The sequence below is a fragment of the Cygnus olor genome, chromosome 3 (genome assembly GCF_009769625.2).
Source record: "Cygnus olor isolate bCygOlo1 chromosome 3, bCygOlo1.pri.v2, whole genome shotgun sequence".
Lineage (NCBI taxonomy): Eukaryota > Metazoa > Chordata > Aves > Anseriformes > Anatidae > Cygnus > Cygnus olor.
The window spans coordinates 65,899,644-65,926,479 of NC_049171.1; the positions used below are offsets into that span (position 1 = coordinate 65,899,644).

Below are 26,836 nucleotides of genomic sequence, written 5' to 3' on the forward strand. Positions count from 1 at the left end.
TTCTCCTCAACCCCACCTCCAGCTACTGTACTCTCCCTGCTTCCACATGTTCCCTCACCTGCTGAGGAGCTGTATGTGCCAGTATGCGAGCAATCCTCCCCATGATGTCCAGTCTCCCCTGCTGTAGTCCAGACTTCTCTTTGGTTCTTTTAACAAACTCTTTGGCTATGCTGGATGCATTGAGGCAGGAAAACGTGTGCTTGCTGAGTGCATGAGACTTACTAAAAACATTATGCAGAAAGTCCCAACCTCCAATGTCCACTCCTGGGGGTAGTGGCTGGTAAACGGGAAGCCAACTTCATGGCAAAGTGAGTTCAGGTAGGTTCATTACTTCAAATGTTTTCCTGCAGTGAACCATAGACTCTCCCTCTTGCCATCTTACCTTGGAGCTTTCACCTTTCACATTATTCCCCTCTTTTTGTAGGTGGTAGCCTTACTGATTCCACCTGTTGGATATCCCATACACAGGGAAAGGAATCCTCTTTGTCCTGTAGCCACTTTTCTTTATATTTACCCCTTGTCTCCTCCACATCCTCTCCCTTCCACACCAACAGTTTCTGGTGCTGAAATGTTCTGACTTCAGAGAGGCCTGAAGGAAGTGAGTGACGACAGGATATCCATGCTGAGAAACTGGTAAGAGCTTTTATCTACCGCAGTTTTGAAGTCAAGACATCGCTGCCTTTGCTGTGATGGAGAGTTTCTATAACATTAGCCACAGTTACGGAGGTTCTTTTTCCATGGGAGGAGAGGGGAAAGGATCAGGTGAAGTGTCCTTGGTTTTTCAAGCTGCCTGAAATGCATCTCTGAAGAAGTCACTGGTGGGTGAGATAAGGTCTAGTGTGAGGGAGAAAAGGAGGAGGTTGAACTGAAATTTCTAAATCATTCACCTCTGAGTGAGGTACCACATAGACCCAAAGCAGCAGCTGAGACTTTGGAGAAACCAGTCAAATGTATTGTCTTTTTTTTTTTTCCTTAGGGAAAAAAAAAAAAAGAGGTGAAAAAAAAATCAAGGAGAGCAAAACATTTCCTTTGCTTTGCATATTACAAAAGGCACCAAATGTAGAAAAGAAGACGAGCAAGTAGGCTGATAAGAGATTTCATTTCATCCCCCTCAGGGTGCCGACTTACCAGTGGTAACCTCGTGGTCTGCTGATGTCATTCGCACAAAGCAGTTACTTCTGAAGAGACAGGTTTCCTCAGATTTTACCATCTGAGGGAAAAATAGAGGAAGAAATTGTTTGAAAGGGAAAAAAATGTTAAGGTGTCTGTGTTTTACCAAAAGCCTTTGTAGGAGGTTATTAACTTCAAAGGAAAACTAAATTTATCATAACTTCTCTCCCCCCCTCCCTGTGTTTCTGAAAAGAGCACTTGCTGTGATTTTCTGAGCTATTAAGGGCTCCTGGAAGGGCAACCAAGTCCTGAGCTCCCATGTCTGTGTGCTTGCTGATTTATAAACCTCTCTGTAGGTAGAAAGAAGAAGGTGAAATTTCCCTTTTGGTGGCAGATGGGCTCCAAAGGCTAAAATACAATTATTATGTAAACTCTCAACATGTACAAAATGGGAAGTTAAATCTGCCTCTAAGACCCATATGAGGCAAACTTTTTTTTCAAGCTGTCAAGGGACCACAGACTTAATCACCCCAAACTTTTCCTTCTTCTTAAATAATGATCTCTGGAAAGAAAGATGAAGTTTAAAAGTAGTTCCCAGAGGGGAGCCACAGATGCCACCTGTTCATTTTGAACATTAGCCACACAAACCTGCAGCACCATTCACATACCCGTATGACATTTTGAGGAAAAACTTTTTAAGTGTTTGTGCTGTGTGAGTGGTGGAGGGGAAATACATGTTCTCTCTTGCATTGCACTAATACCCATAATCTGAAGGAGACAGGAAGGTAGTTGCCGGCGCAAGTGAGTTAATCTGGCATGAAGCAGAAGGTGGAAGATTTTATAAAAGCTCCTGTCATTTGGTAGAGGTTTCTGGTGCCCAAATATGAACCTCCCATCAGTATGGTGTGCTGGCTTTATCTTCAAGGAAATGTTCTCCTCCTGATGCTCTTATCAGGTCTGCTTGCTGCTCTGGTCTGTATGAACCCGATTCTTACGTTTCTTGGCAATGCCACAGCTTGGCAAAGCTTGCTTCTTCAGGTTCCAGCCCTTCTCTCCTGGCAGCAGCATGCTCATACTCAGCAGCCACTAACCATCTGTGGAGGTGCAAGTTTAGGGTTACCTGGTCAGGGCTAACCAGCTCAGATGAAAACAATGCTGAATTCACTGCTGGGACTGGAGGGAAGCAAGGCCAACAGCAGTGGGAAGGAGTGTGAGGTGGATGCAGTGGTAGTTGCCACCCATGGGCACCATGCAGGGGACTGGAGAACAGGAGGGATAACATGGGAAACAAAAATTGTGCACTGGTTTGTGCATGTCTTTGCTTCAGCGTGCACCCAAAGTAATTCCAGGGTTGGTATGGGATGGATGCTGCTGCAAGTGACAGCCCAGCTGAACTCTGTGTTTTCAGTGCCTCTGAAGGAGTAGCAGTGCTCAGGAAATGGGTGGTTAAAAAGCCCACATATCCCTGAAGTAACCTTAGCTGAAAAATAAGTCACTTAATTAGCATACAGTAGATACTTATTGTTAAGTGAGAATGCCATCCCCTCCTGCAGGGATTTGAGTTAAACATGATGATTGATAAATTGTTATATTCACACAGTGTCACTCAGTGATATAATCATGGCTTTTGTAAATATTTAGTCAAGAGAGCAATCCAGCTGTTCCCAGCCAGGTTTCATCCAGTGTCAGCCAATGTTCAGTGCTGCTGATTTATTTCATGTGTTGCTTAAGCCTTGAGTAAGATCACATTTTTATGAGTCTCGAAATACCTACGGTAATAAATAGTGAGAGTGCTGGAGCTAATGACAACAGCAGAAATAATTATAGGGAAAGATATTACCCAGGGTCCAGAATATGGCCAAGTGCTTAACTATTTGTGGTTTTTCAGGACAACTACTTAGCGGCTTTTGCCTAGATCTCCAGCAATGCAGTCCTTACCAAATGCCATTGAAAAGGGAAGCTGAGAAGGAACCCTTCTTCAGGAAAATGCTAGCACTTCCCAAAGCTTGCCTTCACTGTTGACAGAAGACTGGGTTTAAAAATAGTGTTGGACGAGGAATGGAAATTCCATTTTGCAAAGGATTTCAAGATTTTGGAAATTTACTTTGGGTTCAATTGCAAATGAAGCTCGCAAATTTTGATATTCCTTCTGATAGAAAATTTGAGGAAGGATTGCTCTAACTCAACTGTGCTGGTGTTGCTATCAAATACAGTATTAGAATGTAAAATATACAAATGTATGTAAAATGGAAAGTCATTTTAAGTGGAAACACTGATGCTGCTAGCTCTAAAGGTGTTCAAACCTGACATATTCACAGTGCTGGAGGTTTCTTGTGTTTTTTTCCCAAACACATTTCTGCAAAACTGACAATTTTGTAAGGCATTTCAGTTTTAATGAATCTACATTTTCTGAAATCTCTTTTCTGACCATGTTCTTGTTTGAAGAAACACCCATGCAACTTTTTCTCACTCATCTGTCTCACTTTTATTTTGGGAGCTCTTCAGGAATAGCTTTTGTTCTCACGTCAGTTCTTTGTTGAGGAACTGTCTGTCGTGATGTCCTTCCCCCAAGACGTGGAACTGATTCATAAAAAAAGAAAGTTAAAAAAGAAAATGACACCCAGTTTGGGTTGTATTGCGTATTTGAGATAGCATGCTTCACCCACAGGACAAGATGGTAGTTTCTGAATTTAACTTATTCCCAGCAAAGAACCTCTGCAGTGACCCATATAGACACCTCTTATTCACAGCAGAGGAAAAAATTGTCTTTACTGACAAAGTTTTGTTTCCAGAAAATTCAGCTTTTTGTTCCCTTTTTGCAATTTATGTTTGTTCATCTTCAGAAGCATGTCATAACTACAGGGCGTTTCTAATTTTCCAGGGAGCATGGACATTTGAAAAGAAATACAGGCTTAGCAGCAGTGGAGTAAGCATCTACATGAAGGTAAGCTTAGATCAATACACACAAGGCCTCTTGCTAAGTCGGATCTTAAAGCAGGAGGGGGTGGAACTCCAGAAAGGGAAGCAAAGTCTTGGAGGTGCCTGAAAGCAACTGTAGCTCACTGACAGAATGAGGTGAGGTCGTCCTACAACACCGCAGATGGAGCGAAGCAGAGACTTTTTATTCATTGAGTGCATGGAAACATCTGAGGCAAAGGAAAAGCTGTTTCAAATGGGCATTAGCATGCCTGTTGGCACTCTCAGGCTCATATCAAGGGCGCCCTTGAGCTCAGAGCCAAGTGGAGGTACACCCCTTGAGAACCCAAGGTGACAAAGTGCAGGTGGAAATGCTGTTCAAATGTATATTTAATGGACATGGGGATAAGCTGTGTTTCAGCCAGTGAAGAAAAAAAAAAGCACACAAAAAGCCCTAACAATATCTCATGGTCGATAGCACTAATGGGAAGCAGAGCTTTGAAGCCAATAGAATTGCTCAAAAACCAACAAATTCAACTGCAGAAATGAGTGGATGAGGAACAACTTTTAACTCACTGCCCAGTGTGTCACGTGTTATCCTTTGTGCCTGAAACATGGGGGAGGTAAAGCAATTAGAGACTTCAGCTGCAGAGTCCAGTTCAAGTTGTGTGGATTTCTTTTTTTTCCCTCTAGGTCTTCATTCTGATTTTTGTGGTGGCTGAATGGGAATTATACAACTCAGTACCGAAGTAGGAATTAGTCTTACGCCATTTTCTGCCTACGATCACTTTTCTTTCAGTAACTGCGAGCCATAGGAAAATGCTTCTGACTTTCATTGTTATCAAGAATATTTTAAATGCTACCAGCAGTTGCATTAGCAATATTTATTTGGTTATTATGAAGACCCCTTCACGCAGTTGAAGTTAGTTCTTGCTCCCACACAGAAGCTGAGAATTTTGAGTTTATGGTTTGCTCTTTCTTACTCCCATCCAGCCGTGATGTGAAGTCTTCCTACTCACTCGGTTTTTGTGGGCTAATATTAACCACGTTTGGCATTTGTTGTGCCTAACCGTAGTTATTCAAAAATCACATGGTTATCTGAGTAGTCTTGGCCGCCTCTGTAGCCAGTGGTGAGACTCAGGCAGGGCGATTCATTCCATCCTCCCAGGTATCACCCTCTGGAGGTGCCTAAGCCTCCACAGGGAGATGGATGGCTAAGGTTAGGCGAGGTGAACCTCAACCCCAGTGCTCAGCAATAACTGCTTGGCTTGTAACCAGGACACCTGGGGTTCCCTGGGGAAATTGCCCATCCAAACTCTAGTTACAACTTGCACCTTTTAGCATCCAAAATTAAAGGAGTTTATGTACTTTCTTTCAGTCCAGTATAGTTGTAGGTTTTGTGCATAATAGAAGAGACTTTGCCCTATGTTTGACCTACAAACTTACGCACCATTATGGTCTTGAATTACATATTCTATATTTTTATACATCTGCTGTCTGTGTGAACATGCACATATTTTCTGCATAATAATATTCAGATATATGGTTCTCTATGATATTTTATTATTAAAGTGCTGGCAATATGCTCAAAGCTTTACAAAATACAGATAAAGGCAATTCCTGTCAGAAGGAGGTAGTTACACAGATGAACATTAGATTTGTAGGGAGTGAGAGACCAAAAGATCCTTTTTTTTTTTTTTTTTTTTTTTTTTTTTCTTTAGCCTCATTTCCTTAGAAAATGAGGTTTGTATGTTTCCCTGTGTGGCGGTGAGGTGTGTAGCTGTGCTCTCAGTGGTTTTGAACTAGTTGGCCTGCTTCAGCCAAAACCAGCCAAAGGGCAGGTGATCTCAAGAGAAAGTTCTCAGAAAAAATGTCATCTATTTAGGTAAGAGCATGCCCTCACCAAGGAAGAGGTATAGTGCAAGCCCGTATTAGGTGCTAGAGGATCTACACAGGACTTCTATGTGGAAATCTAATTGTGGGGAGAGAGAGCGTCAGTTATCACTGGTATTATGCTAATCCCTAGAGAACTGGGCAAAGAGACCCATAGGAAGCAAACTTTGCCAATTTTGCTGCAGAGGAGAAGGTTTATTTTATGCTAGTCATGGCCTTTGTCTTTGAATTTTCCTTAGGAGGAGAAGATTTTTAAGGGTTCTCACCCCTGAGTATCCTAACTGTGGGGACAAAGCTCATTAATTGAGGGAAGGAACAGTGGAAGACAGAAACGAGAGGTGAAGCTGAGAGATGAAGCTGAAGAAGAGAGAGGCCAGTTTTCTAATTCGATTGCTTAGCTCTAATTCGATTGCTTAACATTTTCTTGTTATATGTTTCCTTCATCTTTCTCAGCACAGGGACAGGTAGATTGGGTTGTTGAACTGGATGAGAAGAAGTAGGTGCTGTATTTCTACCTAATGCATAGCCTCAGCTGTCCCCAAGGGCCCTGGAAGATCCTGTGCAGTGCAGGTTGCTCAGGACTACATGTGCAGGGTGCTTAGTAGATCTCTTTCCAGCCCAGTTTGTGGCTATTTAGGCAAGCTGTTGTCTCTGTCCTCCTGCTGTTTTGGACTTCAATCTTCCCAAGAAGCCTTTCCACAGGAAGCTGAGGGAGAAAGACACACAATGGGAGACAGCAGTGACAGCAAGTGTTTTTGGTGTGCCTGCCCACCTGCCCCACGGCAGCCCTTGGAGTTGTGGAAACTTCCTGATCAGCAGAAGAAAGGGTTGGATTACAGACTGCAGGGAGCAGAAATGTCTGCCACTTTCTTCTCCGTTTCCTCTTCCCTCAAGTCATGTCTTGGATGACTACCCAGATCATATCACCAAGACACGCTGCACGTGCAGTTGGTGAGGTGTATAGTTAGTTTTCATCTTTCTGTAGAACATGAGGTACTGGCCACTAGACTTGATTTACAATTAAATGGCAAATCCTACAGTGTATTCCCAGGACCCCAGGAGAGATAAGTCATTTGAGTTGTATTTTTAATAGATTGTTATAAATCATTTTTATATTGCTGTAATTGAATAAGGTGCTTTAGAGAAACAGAAGATTGTACATTCCCTGCCCCTAGGAGTTTGCTTGCTAAGTACATCTTGAGGTACAAAAGGTACTTTGTGTAATTTTATGCAGTGCAAGCCCTTGTTACTAACGACAGTGTTGTAAATGTGGCCCATATCCTGCAACAGCTTAATGTGTGCTTAACACTGAGGATTTAGCATGTCTCCGGATGAGTATGGTGATTCATGCCGGAGAACACAAAAGACTGCCTTGTTGGCTTCTCCACCTGCCCTTCTGCCAGAGATTGCTGCCCTGCCTCTGAGTCGACACATGCAAGGTGTGCCAGCTTCGGATTTGCTGCAGCTCAAAGCACGCTAGCTCAGGATTTAGGAACAGCTATGCTGGGTCAGGCCAAAGGTCCGTCTAGCCCAGTGTCGTCATGTTTCTGACAGAGATCAGGGAAAGAGCAGAAGGAACAGGGCAAACACAAAATGACCCATCATCTGGCATATTATCCCAGCTTCTGACAAAGAGTGTTTTAGGGACCCTGTGAGACAAAGTTTGTTTAATGGGCTGATGGGCCTATCTTCCATGAGTTTAAACTTAAACTGAAATTGATGTAGTCGCACCATGTTCATATTCCAGCCTGGTTAATTCCATTCTGCATTTTCAACTTCCCTTGGCGCATCTTCAGATAAAGCATTCATGCCCTAAAGCTCTGGTGTAGTGTTTGCTAGTGCAATTTTGTAGCAGCTGCACTCCACCCCAGAGATAGGTGCATTTTGGCAGTAAGTGATCCTTAGATTTAAATAATCTATAATTCTTTGGAGCACTTTTTGGGCTTGTAAAAGGTGTTATACAAATCAATGAATAATTTTCACTCACCATTGTTTGTAATACATTCTTACTCCTCAGCTGAAAACAAAATTTCTTTTTCTATTGATTTTCTTCCTTTATGTTTGGCCAAATTGATTTTTCCTTTTCCTAATGGAGCAGAAACTAACATATCTGGATTTCAGTTACTTTTCCCTTTCTGCTTCAGCATCATTTAGGATATCAAAAGGCATAAAAACAGCTCTAAGGAATAGTATTCATTCATAAACTTCAAGGGACCTGACACTGTTCTAATCCCTTTTAAGGGAGCATGTATCTTTCTTTCTTTTTCTTTTTTTTTCTTCCTAATTTCACCAGTGGATTTATAGGTGTTCTCTAAACACGTATTAAGGAGACAAGAATAAATATAATGCTATGGCTTGGGAGGGTGAGGTGGGAGAATTAAGCACAGTTTGAGGTAGGCCAAATAGTTGGACTGCAGAAGAAATTTTGGATCTCTCCTGAAAATGTGTATAGAATTTAGCAGGGTTTTTGAGGATGTCCTTCTATTTCTGCACACTGCAGCCCTTCTAAGTCTGGCTGCAACATAAGCAACAAGATAATATTCTTACAGAGTTTTCAGCTCAAGTTTGGTCAGGAAGAATTCTTCCTGATTTGTGATTCTTCCTGAAATATCCCATTTTTGGGATATTTCTCTTGTAATATCCCATTTCTGTCAAAGTATCTGCCCCAACTGGGGGCTTGATTTTGTAAGATGCCAAGCACTCCTTTCCATTTAGGATATTAAGGGGTTCCTTGGGTACCAGGTAGCTGAGAAATGACCTGAGAGCTGATACGGTTAGCCTGAAAAAGTTGTGAAAGACTAGATTATCCCCTAAAATAAGTAGCTTTATCTGAACCCAACTTCTGAATCAACATTCATTGAAAAGTTCAAATATGATTAGGGGCTTAATACAGCCAGTGACTACCTATAATAGTTCAGGCTACAGCAGAGATAGAGGAGATTAGTTAATATTGGGATAAACCAAATGGTTTTTAATTCATTGGGTCTTATGAAATTCAGCCCAGGATATATAGAGAACTGGCTGAAACAATCCCAGATAGTTTGGTGTTTATCCCCAGAAGTCATGGAGGACAGGTGAGATTCTGGAGGATGGAAAACAGGCAGAGATAGTGTCTATCTATAACATGGAGAAAAAGCCAAATCCACAGATTTGTAATCAAGTCAGCAACCTGCCAATACATGGAACAAACAATCAAATGATTGATCTGTAAGTGCCTCAAAAAGGTACCAACGTTGTGAGTAGAACAGCCAACACCAATCTCTTTTCCTTCTATGACAAGGCAACAAACCTTGTGAGTAGGAAAAAGGCATTGGATGTCACATGTCCCAATTTTAATAAGGCTTTTGATACAGTTTTACAAGACATTGTCATAAGCAGCCTGGAGAGATGATGACAGAAGAAACTGTCGTCTTAGGTCAATGCACAACTGGCTGGCAAGCTGTGGTCAGAGAGCAGTGATTACTGATGATTAGCTGTGAAACTGAAATTGGGTTTTGAGTGGTGTTCTTTGAGATCTGTGCTGGGTCAGTGCCATGCACGTGTTTGTTTTTAATGGCTGGGATGGTGGAAGGCAGAGGGTTCTCATTTGGTTTGTGAGCTAGGATGAGCTGAATGCAGGGAGGAGATTGGGTTCAGAATGAAAAATAATCTGGTCAAATCAGGGGAATGGCCTGGACAGACCGGGATGCAAGGCTGTGAGGACAAATGCAAAGCTCTCTGTTGGGATAGGAATACTCATCAGCATTAATACAATAATAGGAAATTCTTGCAAAGCATCTGTCCTGGACAGAAGGATCTGTGTCTTAGGGTAGATCATCTTCGAATAGATTTCACGTGAAATAGACTACACATGAAATGTGACTCAATAGGGCCACATGATTGTGATCGACTGGAAACGTGATCCTTGAGGGAAGATCGAACAAATTGGGTTGCCTAAACTAAAGGGGAGGGACTAAACTAAAGTTGTCTTGAAAGACAACTGGAAAGAAGGAAGAAATAATCTGTCATCTTTGTCTACTGGGACAATGGGTAATGGGCTTTAACTGCAGTGAGAGAGACATAGCTTAGATGCCAGAAAAATCCTTTTACTGGTGATAATGGCAAAATGGAGAAATTGGCTGCTTGGAAGCTTACCAAATGTCCACCTCTGGAGGTTAGACTGATATCAGTCCAGAATAACATGGATCTAATTCATCTTGCCTTTTGGAGACAGAGATGGACTAGGTGACCTCCTGAGGTGCCTTTCAGCTTCAATTTCTTGAACTTAAGCATCTTTTAATTTCATTTCCATTTTCTTTTAATTTCTTTTCATTTTAGTCCAGATAAGCCTTCCTAGTCTGTGAAGAGTTAAGGTTTTCTCTGTTCCTCAGTATCTTACTGCATATTGTTAGCATTTAGTATCAATTAAAATGGCAAAGTCTTATGATCCGCTCTCCACCTTTGCTCAGCTTTATCCATTACTCTTGAACCAGTTAAATAAATATGGTTTAACTGCAGTCTACTGAATAAATGTTCTCTCTTTCTTTCTCTGTATGTATGTCTGTACATATATAATATCTATATATATATATTTGAAATTATGATTCCATTTATCCTAAGTTTCTGGAATTTATGATTTTTTTTAACAGTGTTTAAATTACATCCACTTTTATGGAGACAAATCTGTTGAAGAATTAAACAGCAAAGTTTGCTCCAATCTATAAACATGACAGGGGGATGATTTCCTCTCATTTGCTAAATATACAGCTCCTTAGTCGGAGACATAAATAAGAATGTTGCCTAAGTAGGTCAGATTTGAGCTAGGGCTTTTCAAAAGACATGAAAGCACCCACCGTGAATATACACTTCAAAGCCAGAACCCATTTTTTTGTGCACATTTTGTTCCCGAGAAGTTTTCCATCTGTTCTAATGTCATGGCTTTGCCACAGTGGCTTGTCCTCAGACTCTGTATCTCCGGCAACTCATATGCTTTACTTTTTAATGCGGCAGGTAAAGGAGATAATTGGAAGACCTTCAGAGCTGGGGGAGGGGGGTGGGAGGAAAGGGGGAATCTTTCACTTCTAAATGGAGGCGAAGGACAGACATCCTCAGTTCCTTGTTGTTAGATATCTAGTTTGATTGGATGCCAGAAGCTGAAAGGAGGGAGTGTGCATTTTGAAAGGCTTTTCGAGGAACGTATCTCAAATTAAAAGAGAAATAATATTTATAGAGGTTAGTGAAGTTCACTTCACCCCGTTCTCTGTAGCAGTGCAGTTCCAAATTCAGGATTCTTGATGGATTTAATCCCTTTTTCATCAGCAATTGTCCAACATGATCTGCCTGTCAATTTTTCAAATGATGTCTTTCTGACTTCTCCATGTAGCTCTGAAAGGGGAGGAAGCTTCCTCACTAATATGTCACTCAACCCACCCACCCAGACACCCACAGCTTGTTTGAAGCCAGCATAAAAAATAAAAATCCACCCTGGATTGCAGCCGAGATGAAGAAAGCGCTTCTTTAAATATCAATATCAGGGAGCATTGGTCCTAGGGGTGAAACCAGGTATAAACCAACTACTTATTAATATCTCAAGACAGCCCTCAATCTTACAAAAGAAGCGGAGCTGTGCTTTGCTGTTTTACCTGCAAATCGGTGACAGCATTGCTGTGTGCTAAGTTTACACAAGACCTTTTATTTATTTGGATTGCGGAGTGCCTGCCACTCATAGAGGAACTGCTGGATCATCGTTGGGTGCTGTGTGACTCAGCCCTGCTTGGTTGTTGCCACCTCTGTAACGGGGAGTAGGAAGAGGTGGGACACCCAGGGCTGGGGGTGGCTCTGCCAGGCGCTGACTGCTGTACCTCAGCTGCTGCAGCAGCGTGAAGATGAAAAAAAGCCAGGGAATGGGGTGTGAAGAAACCAGAGACCAGCAGGAGTGGGCATTGCTAGGGAAACTGGACCTTGTGCATATGCCTGAGGAAATCCACAGCAATGGACGGAATGACTGAGGGGGCCTGCAGCTCCCAGGACTGGGCCTGGGAGAAGACTTGCAGGAGGCATAAAGATCCCCTCTCTTGTCTTTGGCAGATTGGCCATGCTTAGTGCCCAGGGAGCAAAACATCTTTCTAAATGTCTAAAGAAGGTCTCTGGGGCTATCTGCATCTTCACACTCCGAGGCTGATAACACCCACTATGACCACCACCCTCATTGCAAACAACCCTGGGACAAGTGAGTACATTTAGTACACCAACACTCACGTATATAACAAATTTCTGGCAGCACTTGTGTTTGTTGGACTCTAAGGAGAAAGCAAACTGCCATCTTTCCTGCATCTCAAAGTACCTTCATGACACCTTCTAGTGGAAGGTGTCCCTGCCCATGGCGTGGGGTTGAAACTAGATGATCTTTAAAGCCCCTTCCAACCCAGACCATTCTTTGATTCTGTGATTCTCCAGCAAACCTGTGAAACACAGTCAAGATTCAGAGCATGATGGACTGTCACCTGGTTCACAGCAACACCTGGCTGTGGGCATAGCACCATATACAAATAAATTAGTGTTTTACCCATTGCTGGAAGAAAGAACAGTGTAAGAATTTGCTTCAAAGGACTCAGCAATTAAGAGCAGAATGAATATGAGTCATCTGTCCAGCAAAGGCTGTGCCAGATGCAGACACAAAGTAATTCTGCATGTTAATACCACTTACGCAACGTTGGTCCTATGACAGGGAACATTTGCTGTCAGTTTGTAAGGAGGTACGTGCACATGCACACATATGCAAGAACATCGGTATAATTTGGGGTTGTTCAATTTGCTGATCTGCCAGCTATTCCTCTCAGGGCATTTTTAGTAAGTCTCAAAGTATTTTGGACGTTTACAGATTTTGCCTCTTGGCCCAGAGAATATCAATATAGACACTGAATATATAGCTAGCTAAAATTTGGGAGTTCAGTTGGAAGGAAGTGCTCTTATTTCATCACGGGATGTGCATTAAACCAAGCAAACCAAAGAAATACTAAAGAAATTCCCAGCAGCTCCATAGCTCTACTGCTGCTTGGTGGGATGGAGAGCAACGTGAGATATAACTTGTCAGTGAGCTGCTGCCTTGGGCTCCCAGGACCAGTGGCTCCAGGGCAGTGCTGCAGGAGAGGAGACCCTATCTTGCTGAGAAAGAACCCCGCAGCATGAAGCTGAGGACATTTATAGCACCACCACATTCTGTGTTGCAGAAGAGATGCTTGTTGGGCCTTTGGAGGGAGATGCTGAGGTCCTGAACAACAGGGTCAGGCTTTTTTAGTGAAGGTTAAAGATGAGTGCTGCCTGACGAGCTGCTAAGGATATGAGGGTGGAGGTACTAAACGTATAAGATGCCTCGGGCTGCTTGACACAAGGATAGTAGTAGTGGCAGACTTTGCGGTGCTTTAATGCGATTTACTAAGCTGTTTCCCATGCTTACCATGATTTCATTTACCCTCAGCTATCCCTATTGTTCAGGTTATCCAGGTCAAGAAATTTGGCTACTTGGGAAGGGTTAGGACCTCTGAAACATAGGCCCAGGGTCATGCAGAAAGTGTATATTGTTTTTTGGATTCTGATCAGTTGTGAAAATGAAAGAGGATGAAATGTTTTCTTTTTGGTGGCTTGTTGACAGGTGCATGTGTCTCGTCTTCATTATGCTATTGCAATGAAAACACCTGGAACTGAATTGGGGGGTTGAGGATTCAGGGAGGGAAAATGAATTGCTGGTGCTGAAGGCAGCCAGGTTGAGTAGCAGGAGACAGCAATGTGCTGCTTCTTGCAAGCTTCTTGCACTGCTGGGAGACAGGGAAACGGAGGAGCACAGAGGTCAGGGCTATTAACTCTGTGTGTTGTATATGTGAGTGAGAACAGGGCTATTTCAAACCCAGCTATTAAATTTTTACAGGTTTTTGCTGATTTTTTTCATCTTCATTTTTAATAAAGAGGATTCACCTTTGGTGAGGGATTGCAAGATGCTCAGCTGCCCTAAGAGGAACCAAGTGTTGTCACATCACAGGATCTAGTGTGGATCTTGCTGAATTCTAGGGGCTAGTCCCGGGGACGGACTCAGGGGATCAGGACCAGCCTCTCGATGGTCCAGATCTACCTGACCTCTACGCTTCACCACTCAGCTTGTATGTGAAACCCATGAGCTGTGAGAACATCGAACACCGAGGTGGGAAATAAATTCAACCTCCTACGATGCCCAGCTTTAAAAGACGCTGGCAGGAAAATGTGGAGTAAAGATAACTTCCAGGATGGCAGGCTCTTATTTCAACACTTGTTGGGCACCACAGGGGCTTGGTGTGATGGGTTGAAAGGGTTGCACTGGGGACACGGGCTGGCAGTGGGCCCCCGAGGCCAGGGAGCACAGTGGGGCGCTGGAGGTGAGCAGCCTCACCCCCTGCTGATGGTTTCCAGGAGGGGATGAATAAGAGGCGGTTTGGGGCTTTCTGTGCTCATCCTGCACCTCCAAACATTGCAGCTGCTTGCAGAGGCTGTCAAGTCAGAAGTCTGCTTCTCCTGAGTGCTTGCTGTAAACACTACGTGCAGCAGTGCTGATTATACATCAGTGCGCCGGGCTAACTATAGCACAGTAATTAAAGGGGTGAGAACATTTTGGAGTACTTTCTGCCACTTGTTGTGTGCGTAATCCCCCTGTGTTTGGCAATAAATAGAACTTTTAAGTTTAATTAATACACACTTGGCTGGCTATCCACTTAAAGCATGCTTCGGCAGCCCAGGCCATTACCCACTTAGGTGCCGTGGTAGTGGTGTGATGGTGGGGAGGGCTACGGGAGAGCCCCCCAGCAGGGCAGGCACGGCTCTGCATCGGGGGAAAGTGGGTCAGTGGGCAATGCAGGGCATGGTCCGACACAGGCACCCGGGTGCTGAAGGGGAAGACAAAGTAAACAATCAGCTTTTCTCCTGAATGTGGAGCAGTTCGAGCTATTTTTCTAATTTATTTCTGAACGCTGGGTTTCATAAGTGAGTTCCTCCCAGGCTGGGGTGTCAGCAGGTCAAACGAGTCTTAAGAGAGAAATGGGGTCTCATCTCTCTTTCCCTCTCCAACTTCTTTTGTGTAGGGCAGTTCGAGCCATTGATTTTTTTTTTTTTTCGAGTTTAGCAGAAACAACAAAAACAAACAAAAAATGGTTTGGATCGGATCAAATATACATTCCTTCCCTCCTCCTCCCCTCCTGGGATGAAACAAACAAACAAATCATGCCGTTTAGCACAATTGTGTCATTTGCCCTGAAACAAGCCATTTCATTTTGTGCACTTTTTGAAAAGCAAAGGCAAGGAACAGTGAGAGTTTCATAAAACAGCCAGAGGAGCTAGGCTCCAGTCCTGTCTCTGGCAAGCACTCATTTATTTATCGGAGTTGGTGGGGTGTCAGCAGGAGCTATTTCAGTCCCCCCAGCTCCAGAACACACCCCAGGTTGTGATGTTTGGGGAATTTTTCTGTGGGTGGCGTTGAGGCTGGGCAGGTGAAGGAGTGAACCGAACTGCAGCCGGTGCAAGAAGTGTGGGAGTGAGCCACAGGAGAGCAGAAGCAAGGGTCAGGGAGGACAGGGAAAAGATTTAACTCAGAGCAGGGAGAAAAGATGTCGGTAGAAAACCAGGTCTCCATTGTTGCACCTTTTTTGCTTTCTTCTTGCTCTCTGATACCATTTTTCCACTGATCTCACTGATTCCACTGCCTCTCCTTATCCTTTACCCCATGCCTTCTCACCTCCTATTCCCAGCCCTTTTTTAGCTTCTCAGCCTTTCCTCCTGACCAGGTGCTTTGATCTGGGAAGCTGAATTGGTGGTCCATGGTGTAAAATGACTGCTTGCTCTTCCTAGGGCTCAGCTTGTGTATGGCTGTGTGTTTTGAAGACCTAGTTATGTGTGATGACTTCTAATTTTCACAGGGGAGTTATTATTGTTATTATTATTATTATTATTATTATTATTATTATTATTTTCTTTTTAACTCTTCATGTTGGAAAAATGTTTCCTGTTGGAATTGCCACCTAGAAAAGATTCACTGGCTTATTCTGCAGGGTGTAGGGCAAGAGACAAACTTTCTCCTGACTCCAGATAGAATGAAGTAGGCACTTGCAGGGTGCAAATCATTTGCCCCATTTTTCATCAATACAGGAAGACAGGAAGTGTTTCCCTAAGGAAAATGCTTCTCTGCATTAGCTCTGCTGCGAGCATCGGCCACTTGCCCAGGGGAATGCCACGCTCTCCCTGCTTGGCCCAGCCAGGGCCCTGCGGAAGCACTCTGAAGGATGAATTTCTGTCCTCTGCACCCCTGTTTTCCACATTAGGAAGGGAACATCTCAATGTTATCACATCTTTCATATTTCCTGGCCTGTCACTCTGTCCTGCTCCAAGAACTGCGAGCACCAGCTCCTCCTTTACCGAAATGGGGCAGCTATTTGCTGCAAGGAGACTTCTTCCTTCATTCTTCCCTGTGATACACAGTAATCAACCCCTACACCAGGCACTGGGTGCTTGCTTGAGCTGTGCTTCCTTTTCTTCATGGCAGAGAGCTACTCTCTTGCACAACAATGACCAAATGGCGTAGATGTGCTTCTCTTTTACATTGTGAACATTATTTTGCATGCTATGCGTGCAAAATGTGGTTTTCTTTTTCTTTTTCTTTCTTTCTTTCTTTCTTTCTTTCTTTCTTTCTTTCTTTCTTTCTTTCTTTCTTTCTTTCTTTTTCTTTCTTTCTTTTCTTTCTTTCTTTCTTTCTTTCTTTCTTTCTTTCTTTCTTTCTTTCTTTCTTTTTCTTTCTTTCTTTCCTTCTTTCCTTCTTTCCTTCTTTCCTTCCTTCCTTCCTTCCTTCCTTCTTTCTTTCTTTTCTTTCTTTTCTTTCTTTCTTTTTTTTTTTTCCTAAGTCTTTCTGTCTTCTCCACTCTCAGAAATATCTTCATTTTTCATACTGTGGTTTGCAATGCCTGCCTCTGTTTTTTTGTACCTTCTTCATAACAACCCCACTTGAGAGGCGAAAAAGGAGGCTCTGAAGCCCAATTCCTAGATTACGACCTGCACGTTATTTTAATTTAAGCCTGCCTACTGTTACAACAGAGAATTGAGGTGTAAGTGTGTAAAGTGCTTTGGGAGCCCTGTGATAAAAGACCCTATAAAAACATAAATGTAAGCAGACGGCTGTCTCAACCTGCATGTTAGAAGCAACACATGAGCTCACAGAAGAGGGTGCAAACTCAACCCCTTCCTGGGGCTATCTCAGGCAACAATGAACGTAGCCCTTGCCAGAGCTTGCTTATTTGGCTTCTTTCTAATGTAGACCTCTCTATTTCTCACCAAGTTGCGTCAGCCTCAGAGCCAAACTAAATCATCTGGGTTGCAGTTCCTGGCTCAGTCAGTCTTTTTGTGCCTGTTCAGAAAGAGGTCCATGACCATGGCATGAAACCCATGGCAAATTACCATCCTGTCGCCTGTGGCATTGCCAGCCACGGCTATGGTTGTACCTAAACTGCTGGGATGCTGATGTCTTCAAGCAGGGAAAAGTCTAAAATGGCAGGCCCATGGATGTCCTATCTATCACCAGTTTGTGGTTAAGATCAATCTGGGGCATGATGTGCAGGAATAGAAAGAAGTGAAAACTAATGAGTGAGACATGCAGAGACACATGCTTGCTGAGGAAAAGAAAGAGATGATCTTTTTCTACTCTTGCCTGTTCTTCTAAACACCATTTTTTTCCAAAGGATGAATTTTCTCTTTATCTAACTTGGCTTTTTTCCCTGCTGTGAAATGTTTTGGGTCAGACGATATTTTGCTGGGCTTTAGAAAACTGCTAAGAATTAATTAATCTGTAATTAAATTGATGGGGAAAAGACGTACAGAACTGTTAATAGAATTACATCCTCAAAAGGAACAGAAATAAGACAGTTTCCTTTCATTTCTCTTTTTTACAGTTTGCAGTCTGACAGATTTCTGACCAAGTTCGAGTTAAGACAAAGTGCATGTGGCAAAAGTTGGAAGTGTTGTAATGCTGCCTACTGTGATTTGTATAAACATTTAGGATCCCCTGGAGAGGAATGTAATCCAGGGTTCCCTGCTTACACAGAAACACTCAGAACAATATAATATTTGAAAGAAAAGAAACATCTTTAATTGGATTTGTACTGACTATTTTTGAAATAGAAAGATGACACTTTATCCAGTAAGCTACAGATTTTGTTTGCAGTCACAGGGAATAGGCAGGCCTCAAATTAGCTACAGGACAGTCCTCAGTCTTGTTCCATGAGCCCAACAAAATGTTGAGGTTAGCATGAAAAATGCTAATGATAAGAAAAGAAAGAAAAGGCTACAAGACTCAAGCCATGTGCATCTCTAAGTTTATGCAAATTAGTCTAAATGGTTCATGTGATTTTCTCTTGCATCCCTCAAATAACAAAAAAATGAAATGGAAAATGGTCAACAGTTTGTCTTGCTTCTGACTAGAAGTTTGCTCTCAGGTGGTTACAGTTTTTGCCTCACACTGCTTAGCTGTGTGGTGCTTAGTTTAGCTTAGGTGGTGCCAAAGGGTGATGTGCTTGCTCCCTGCAAAAGCTACTGCAAGACCACCTCACTCTGAATCCCTTCTGCCTTTTGGGATAACCTTTCCTAGTCTTAGCACCCATCCTCCTGTAGCCAACGGGAGAGCAGCAACTCATGGCACTGCTCATGTTTTCATGCCAGGCTGTCTCTCTTTATTGTGTTGAAGGCCAGGAAAGGAAAGTACTGCGGTTTCATTCCTTTCACGGAGAATCAACAGCAACAAAGAAAAGAAAATAGCACTCCAAAGAGTATATCCAGATTTGCAATGTCCCTCAGCTTTTGTAATGATAGAAGGATGATACTAGAAGCTTTTATTAAAGGTATAAACCTGGTTTGATTTTCCTTTTCCTTCCCATTGTTATGTTTTTTTTTCCTTCTTTACATTGACGGTTGGTGAGGTTCATCAGTAATAGGCCTAATTTTTTCAGATGTTGCACTCCTCTTAACATCAATAGGGGCTGAAGAATAACCAAACTTGAGGCAAGAATAAGCTTCAGAGATATATTGCCCCGAAGCAACTAAAAATTCTGTGCATCTATAGTTGTCTGTATTTATTATTTCCAAGTATTCAAATAATTTTAAGGTGTATTCCTATAAGAGGAAAACATATAAGCTCAGGTTCACTGTGTCCATCTTCTGGCACATAATGCATATCCCAAAATAAGAAATTCTGCTGCTTAGGCCTCCTTTTATGTAACAAGTGAAAGAAATAGGTATCTTCATGAGGCAATTAAAACTGTGCAAGATCTGAGAGCACCTTTGGAGGGGACTGTTGCTTCATTGACTTGAGTGACTACACACCTAATGTAGGTCTCTTGTCTAAGTGTTAGGAGGGATGAGTGTAATCCATATTCACTGAGATGATAAGTAAAACTTAGGACAGGACAATTTGTAAGTGATAAGATCCTTTAATTTCTTTTTAAGGGAGGTGCACATTTGGATGGTTCCATTAACTGTGTTTGGCAGAGCTGTGAAGACATTAAGTCAGGACTAATGTAGCCAACCAAATAAGAATGATTTTTTGGAGGGACTCCTAGAGAATGGGATTTTAGATGGGACAAAGAGAAAGGGTGGTGAAGAGGGATAGGTCTTGGAAGTAGGAACAAGGAATTTAAGTTGAATACACCTAAGTGATATATTAATAAATGCTAATGGCCACATCACCTCTTTGTTAAGGACTCCAAAGAAAACTTCTTATAGAGGAAGACAAACAACCTCTCTTGCTCCCTCCTTTCCAGAAGAGTGACAATGATAACATGGAGAGGCTAAATGGGGAGGAAGGCAAGGGGGCGTGAGTCTGTGAGACAGCTTTGAGGGGTCACTGTCATCTCAGTTAATATTAGACATCTACAGATGTTGATGTCATGGATGAGCTAGTTGTCCCGAGTTTGCTTTTGAGTCAAAGGAGAGAAACCACTGCTTTCAGGGAACTGCTCAGCAGTTCAGCTGAGCTATTTTAGATGTTTGTTTGAAAGTGAGATGACTCCTACCTTGTCAGTTTCTTTCTGTTGATGAAAAAGGAGATGAGGGCTGTTAACTCAGATGTGGAGTCTAGGTTTTATCAGATGCTATCAAGCAGTCTGTAAACTTGCATGCACCTCAGATAGCTAACAAAACTGCCAAACAATTATTTTCCCAACAAATCTTGTTGCTTCTTAATCCAAGTAGGACTTTTAGGGGGTAGAGGAGACTTGCAAGGCTGATATATTTAAGAAAAGGCTAAATGAGATATTTTTGGTAAATTGCATTTCCTTATTAGTCACCACTTCTCTTTTCGTTCTGAGAAACTGTCCTCTTCAGATGTGTTCATTTTATTTGGCATAAGTGCAGATAATTCCAGATGTTGCTGATTTTTTTTCAGTTCATTGCCTTAGGAAACTGCAGTTGCACCTGAGAGAAAATATAAGCCAACCTGGAAGAAAAAGAAAAGAGATATATATATAATGGCTTTGTTAGAGGGAAAGGAAAATCAGATTAATTTATATGCTCTGGATGATCTCTAATTGTTTCCTTAAAGATGAACTAAAAACCTTTTTATTCACAAAAAGCTGAGTTCAGGGCCTTATACATTTCCTATTGTGTTGAAAACATCACTGATAAAGAGTTGCATTTTCTATCTTCCCATAAAGGTCTACTATTGCAATGGAAAACAGACTACTAAATGTAGCAACTGGCAGGTAAGCAGAAGTGATAATATGCTTTGATATTGAGAGCAATATCTGTGGCTGATATAAATAGGTGTCATCTTCAGACTTCAGCAGAGCTGTGGTTTTTCACCCCATCTGAAGATGTGGCTCCTAGATCCTTAGCTATGGACTGTTGAAATTTAAATCTAGATACATAAAGTGTTATCTACCATCACTTTCAAACTTTTGAAGCTTGATGGAGAAAGAGTATTCTTGCTATTGTAATCTACCTAGCATAAAGCCTGAGAAAACACTGAGTATCAAGTTTTTTTCTTGCTTTGGGAGAACTTATTTTTTTTTTCCTTACATTCTCTGCTATGTCAACAGAGGGTGACAAGGTTAATGACATACAGACCCTTTCCCCTCTAGAATAGCAGTCCTTATCTAGTTCATGCTGCTAGCTACTGAAAGTCATTTCACCTAATTAAAAATAAATAAATAAATAAATCTCATCCAGTTCATGGCAGGTAAGCCGTTCACAAGTCTACAAGCGCTGTGATGAAACTTTCCCTGACACTAAGTGGAGTGAGTGGGCATGGCAGCTGAATGACATGGCTAAACGCTCCTCCGTGACACCTCTGGAAAGCTGGGTAGACTTTTCTGTCCAGGGCTGGAAGACACCAAGATTTACAGGCTATTACCTTCCACCAGAATAACATTCAGTCAAAGATAACTTGCACCTGCTGGTGAAAGTACTTCCAAATAAATAAATGAAGGAGCAGTATTCTTTGGAAACCAGTCCAGTATCACTTCTGACAGATAACAGCTATTGTGACGAAGAGTAAACACCTCAGTCGCAGGGTGATGCGAAGCATGCTGATGCACACTGGAAGCAAAACCGCAGACCTGCAGCTGATGGCTGAATCACTGCTGTATCTAATTAGGCACATCAGTTAAGATATGCAAGCTTCCAACTGTCTGAGAAGGGCTGAGATTGTTAATACCAATCTGTTATTGTCCTCACCGCTCAGAAGAGGTGGTGGTGATAAGATTAAAGAAACAGCATTTTGTGCTGGTGGGGTTGGTAGTTTTCTGGTTACTTGCTGGGGGGACAGTGGGGCAAGCAGCTCAGTGTTGTTACATCATGATAGTCCGATTTGGCCCTCTGGATAATGTCAAGGTAAAGAAATAAATTGCTCCTATTTACAGTGCTGGTGAATAACAGCAGCCCCTTGGTTTTCTAATGCGGTGTCATTTGAATTGTATATGCTATTGAATCAGACAAACTATGTATTTATGCATTAGATTTCTTCAAAATTCCTAGTACATTTTTTAACAAGATGCAGGAAAAATAAACTGAAATGCCGATCTTTTATTCCTAGGTTGTTTGTGACAGAGATTCAGCAATGCCCTGTGCTGAACATGATTCACGTAATGCACAGACAGTGGATACTGAGTTTGAAAGGGGCCTAATCAACAATCTTAGGAATAAAGAAGGATCTTAACTCAAAAATGTTGATGCGTGAAGAAACATAATTCTCTGTGTGCTCAGTTACTGTTTAGGGGACACGTGTACTATAGCAACCACATTGAATCAGTCCAGTGCCATTCAAAAGCAAATTAAGTTGTAAAATCCCACTGTACGTTTATGAGTGTGTGTAAATATATGTATGGAAATTATTTATATATTTGCTACTTTGCATATATTTTTCCTCTTCCAGTATACTCAGCTCATCCCTGGAATCATGCTACCTCGGGTAACAGTGAGGTATCAAGGAGGTATTTTGCTCTTTCTACGAAATTTTTGAGAAGAAACTTCCTGTAACATCTGACAAGACCACGCACCACCCCCAGGAGAGCAGTTCTCATCCAGGCAGGGGACTCATGAGCACGAAGGAACCTCTGCTCCTCTGGCTCAGGCCACAGCACAAATCCACTCTGCAGAGGGTGCAATAGTGGATACCACTGCTCAAGGCAGCATAAGGAAACGCTAAAGAAATGCAACTTCTTTAACATTTCCTGGCCCCTGGAAGTGAGGATTGGGCTTTCAGGGGTCATTCTGAAGGAGGGTGGTGGGAGATGCCTTTTGATGCCCAAGGGATCGCATGTCTTGTAAAAAGGGTGGAGGGCAGTAGGAAGACCGGAATGGTGCCAGAGTGTCAGAGGCTTGTCTCGTCGATGGCTGATTGAGCAAGGAGACTTTGTAAACCTCTCTCAGGCACTTTGTACTTGAAGATGAGGGATACACAGTCACTGAAGAAGGAGGCTGATCAAACTACTCTTACCATGAAGAAGATACTGTGGATCTGTAATCCAGGCAGTGCTGATTATTGCTTGTAGCCTCTTTGTTTTGTAAATGAACACAAAAAATGCAGTGTCCTCTTGAGAATTAGGGTGCAGCTCCATGTTAAGGATCCTTCATTAGCAGATCCAAAATACCCTCTCTATACCCTGTCCCTGCTCCCATGCAAGGGGGCTGCCTCTGCTGCCATGCCTATTCCTGGTGTGAGCAAGAGTGGTGAAAATAGGTAAATTATAGCAAGAAGTGCATAGAAAAATAGATAGATAATAGGAAAAAAGTGCTTCTTTAGGACCAGGCCATTCTACGTCTCTGTGTTAACTGAGCTGGTGCAAAGGAGAGAGATAACTGAACTTCCTAGGGGATGGGAGGTGGCAGGGGTGAGTGTGGATGGTGGGGGCAGGGGCAGAAACTTCTAACAAATGCTGCTGCCAAAGGACTGAAAACATCATAATCCACTCTTAATTTATTGGGATGGATTTTGTCTAACTTTACTAAAAAACAGGTGTGCATATGGACACTGGGCATGTCTGGAGAGCGAGAGCCCTATCCCATGTAATAAATCAGCTCCTTGCTGCTGAGATGCTCTTTCTGTCCTCTGTGAGGGAGTCCAGATGCCCAGCTGACCCAACTGCCTAACTCTTCGATTGCTAAAGTGAGCTCAGATGAGTCTGCTCTTACCCTTTATTTATGTTCATGTATTGTCTGAGTTTACAAATAAATCCACTAAGTAGTTTGATTATGAACAGATTCTGTAAGCACCTAACATTGGACCTATGTTAACGATGGAAAAAAAGAAAAATCTTTGTAGGTTACACTGTTAAAGAAATATGATCATCCTCCATTTTGTGTCATTTGCCAAATGTAGTTTCTTGCCAACACTGAAAAATCATGTTCTGCTGGAGGAAATTCCTTAAAGGCTTGCCATCTCTCAACATCACTTCTCTCTTCTATTGTTTCTAGAAGGAATAAAACTCCAGAGTGCTTTAAGCAAAAACGACCACTGCTTCTCTTTGTCATTTGAACAGAGCTTAACCTCTTTTCTAAGGACAGCTTGCTTTCATTCTCCAGAGAGGGATGAACCGAAGGCATTATATTAGAAATCTGGAATACCTTACCCAAAGAGTCATTTTATCTAATCTGGCACCATAATTGCTGCAGTGGCTTTATCTTTTTTATTATATTAATCTTTTATTTTAATTATTTTATTAATAATTTTATTTTAATATATTAATCTTTTTTATTATAAAATATAAATTTTATATTTACTAGGTATAATAACAATATGTAATGAATGTGCTATGTACTGTACTGAATACAGCAAAACCAAGGCAGAATTAAGGTTATTTAGGTACACATTTGAATAGCATTTGAAACTATTTCTTAGGTTTAGAATACTTTCGAGATAATTAAACAATCATGTAAAAGACACTGTACAAGATAAATATGTACTTATTCATATGGCTATCTTGCCGCAGTTTTTGTCTGGCAACTGTTACAGCACTGTAATACTGTAAGTCAGCATTATGGTATGCAATATATTATTATTACCTGGCCATTGATCAGATGAACTGTTGGCTGCTTCTCCAAGCCAGCTGAAGCTGGGCTTGCTTTCCTAGCAAAATCAGTGCAATAAGTCCCTGACTGACCAGAAGAGCTGTGTTTGATTTATTATAATTACAATAAATTTGCCCGTTCATATCTAGGGGATTGCTTCTACTTTTCTTTTATTTATGTCCTGTTTATAAACAAGATACCTGGAAAAACTACAGACACCTTTATTGAATGCCCAGTTGTTGCCTAACTCTTTTAATTACCCAGCTGCAGACTTTGTGGTCTTCTGCATGTAGGGAACCCAGGTATATAAAGGTGTGCATCATTTGTGTGCCACCATGTGAGACAGTTTGGAAGGCTTTGGTGTCCAGCAAGTGCAGATCACCTGCCTTTTGATGAGCAGGCTTGTGAATATTTAAATCTCAAATGTTAACTCTGTAAATATAGATTAATCTGGCTGAGTCTACCAGCTATTAATTAATTTTTGTGACTCCTTTATATATATATATATATCTGTATATATATATATATATATAGTGCACAATAAAAGGGAGAATCTAACTAGTTCATGTGTACCATTTTGGTCTGAAACTTCTGGGCTTTGTTCCTTTCCCACCCTAGCATCAGCTTAAGCTGTAGTATACAGGTTTTCCCCCTTCTTTCTTTCCCATTAGTCGCTCTATTAAATATGTTAATTGTAGTGTCCCAGATTACTGGGAGCTCCTCAAATCAAAGCCATGAGACTTGGTAGCAAGGCGCTTAGCTATGAGCTTTGCAGATGATAACTGCATCATATGAGTATTCATACAGAACTGATTGAGCCCCTGAGGCCAGATGCTAGAGCTGTTTTGTACTACCCTGGCACCATAAAGCAAACTTGAACAGAGTTTACAGGTCTGCTTGAAGACTATTTCCAAGTAAGGAAATCCTGCCATCGTGCCTTTGATGCTGCCTAGAGGCTGTTCTGTCTCTGGCAAAACCCAGCCCTCACTGGGAGGAGGGAAATGAGGCCAAAAGATTGATCCCCCATGGTCTGACCCTGGGTGGGGTGGGGATGGGGGGGTTCCCATTCACTGTGCGCTGAACAGTGAGGGTAGTTGGAAGACCAATGTTGTTTTTAAAATTATCCGGAGAAGTAATTACTTGTTTTTAAAAGAGCTAGAGAGGCCTATGAGATTCTGTCATAATAATAATTTATAAAAATAAAATATTACTACACAGAATCATTATAACATGGTGCTTGGTACTGTACAAACACATCTCATCTGAAGAAACTTCCACTGACGACAGCTTTAAAATTTCCCTCTCTGTGCACCTCTGATCCTGCCTTCTGCTTTTTCCAAGGTATATTAGCTGAGAAGGGCTGGTACATGTTATGTCTTAGAGCAGGTACAAAAGAGCTTTATTTGTACTGCCTGACATTTCAAGCTGGAAGAATTCAGTATCTATGTCAGTGCCTTTGCCAGATGCAGTTGGGTTTTCTCCTTCCCCTCTGTAATTCTTCTGGGGACCCTGCATAATAAAAGTCTCAACTTAATCAAGAAAAATTCAACATGTGGCACTGCAAGAGAGAGCATCAGGATATAAAAGGAGGAAGCAAACAAACAAGCAGACCCTTGTGATGTCAGACTAATAACACATTTGCTGCTGTGCTCTCCGACTTTCTAGTGTGTGTACTGTTTCTCCTGTACAATGTTGTGCTGTGCTTTGTTTCCTTCGGCTGCTCAGCCCGAGAGGGTTAGCTGCTGCCAGGGGGGCTGCTGGGACACCAGCAGGTGTCTGAATAATTGGAATAAAAATTCTTTTAGAAAGAAGCAGTTCGTGGAAAATAAAATCCTTTTCTTAGATTAAAAAAGTAAAAAAAATAAAAATCATTTTCCTGTGCCATTAGCAGTGTCAAATCTTCCTCTTTCTTACTTAGAGGTAGAATTAAGATACACCTGAAGGTACGATTGTTCCAGACGGGAGCAGGCTCAGCAAAACACATGATGTGGAGAGCCTCCTTCTGCGAGCCTGTGGGAGGTGGAGGCACTCTGTAACAGCATGGGGACCAATATTTGGCTCTTGGGCTGGCGCCACAAAACAAGGCTGAGGTCTGTCGCACCAGGCAGCATAGTGCCCGCGTCCATTCCATGCAGAATCGTAGTGTTATTTAAACCTGCATTTCCCACACCTTTTTCGGCAGCATGGACTGACTGCCGCAGCAGAAACCGGCTGCTCAGGCACAGATGGATGTGGGTGTCTTTTGCTGCTTGGGCACTCAGTAGCGGGGAGCAGTCCAAGAGGACATCGGTGCCACAGGCCAACGTAGCAACAAGGCTGGGTGCCTTGGCTGGTGGGCCTGGCTCCCTGCAAGGCAGCCAGCTTCTCCCACACCTTC

The 26,836-nt window shown here is 42.2% G+C and overlaps 1 long non-coding RNA gene across 2 annotated transcripts; it reads left to right on the top strand.

Annotated features, from left to right (window-relative positions):
• LOC121068543 lies at positions 1-24,062 on the top strand. Of its 2 annotated transcripts, none has more exons than XR_005818946.1 (3): positions 1-633; positions 3,992-4,054; positions 22,325-24,062. It is a non-coding gene; the product is annotated as an uncharacterized LOC121068543 (long non-coding RNA). The 2 variants fall into 2 exon arrangements; XR_005818947.1 differs by lacking the exon at positions 22,325-24,062 and adding an exon at positions 20,607-20,651.
• Positions 24,063-26,836: the final 2,774 nt, after the last annotated feature.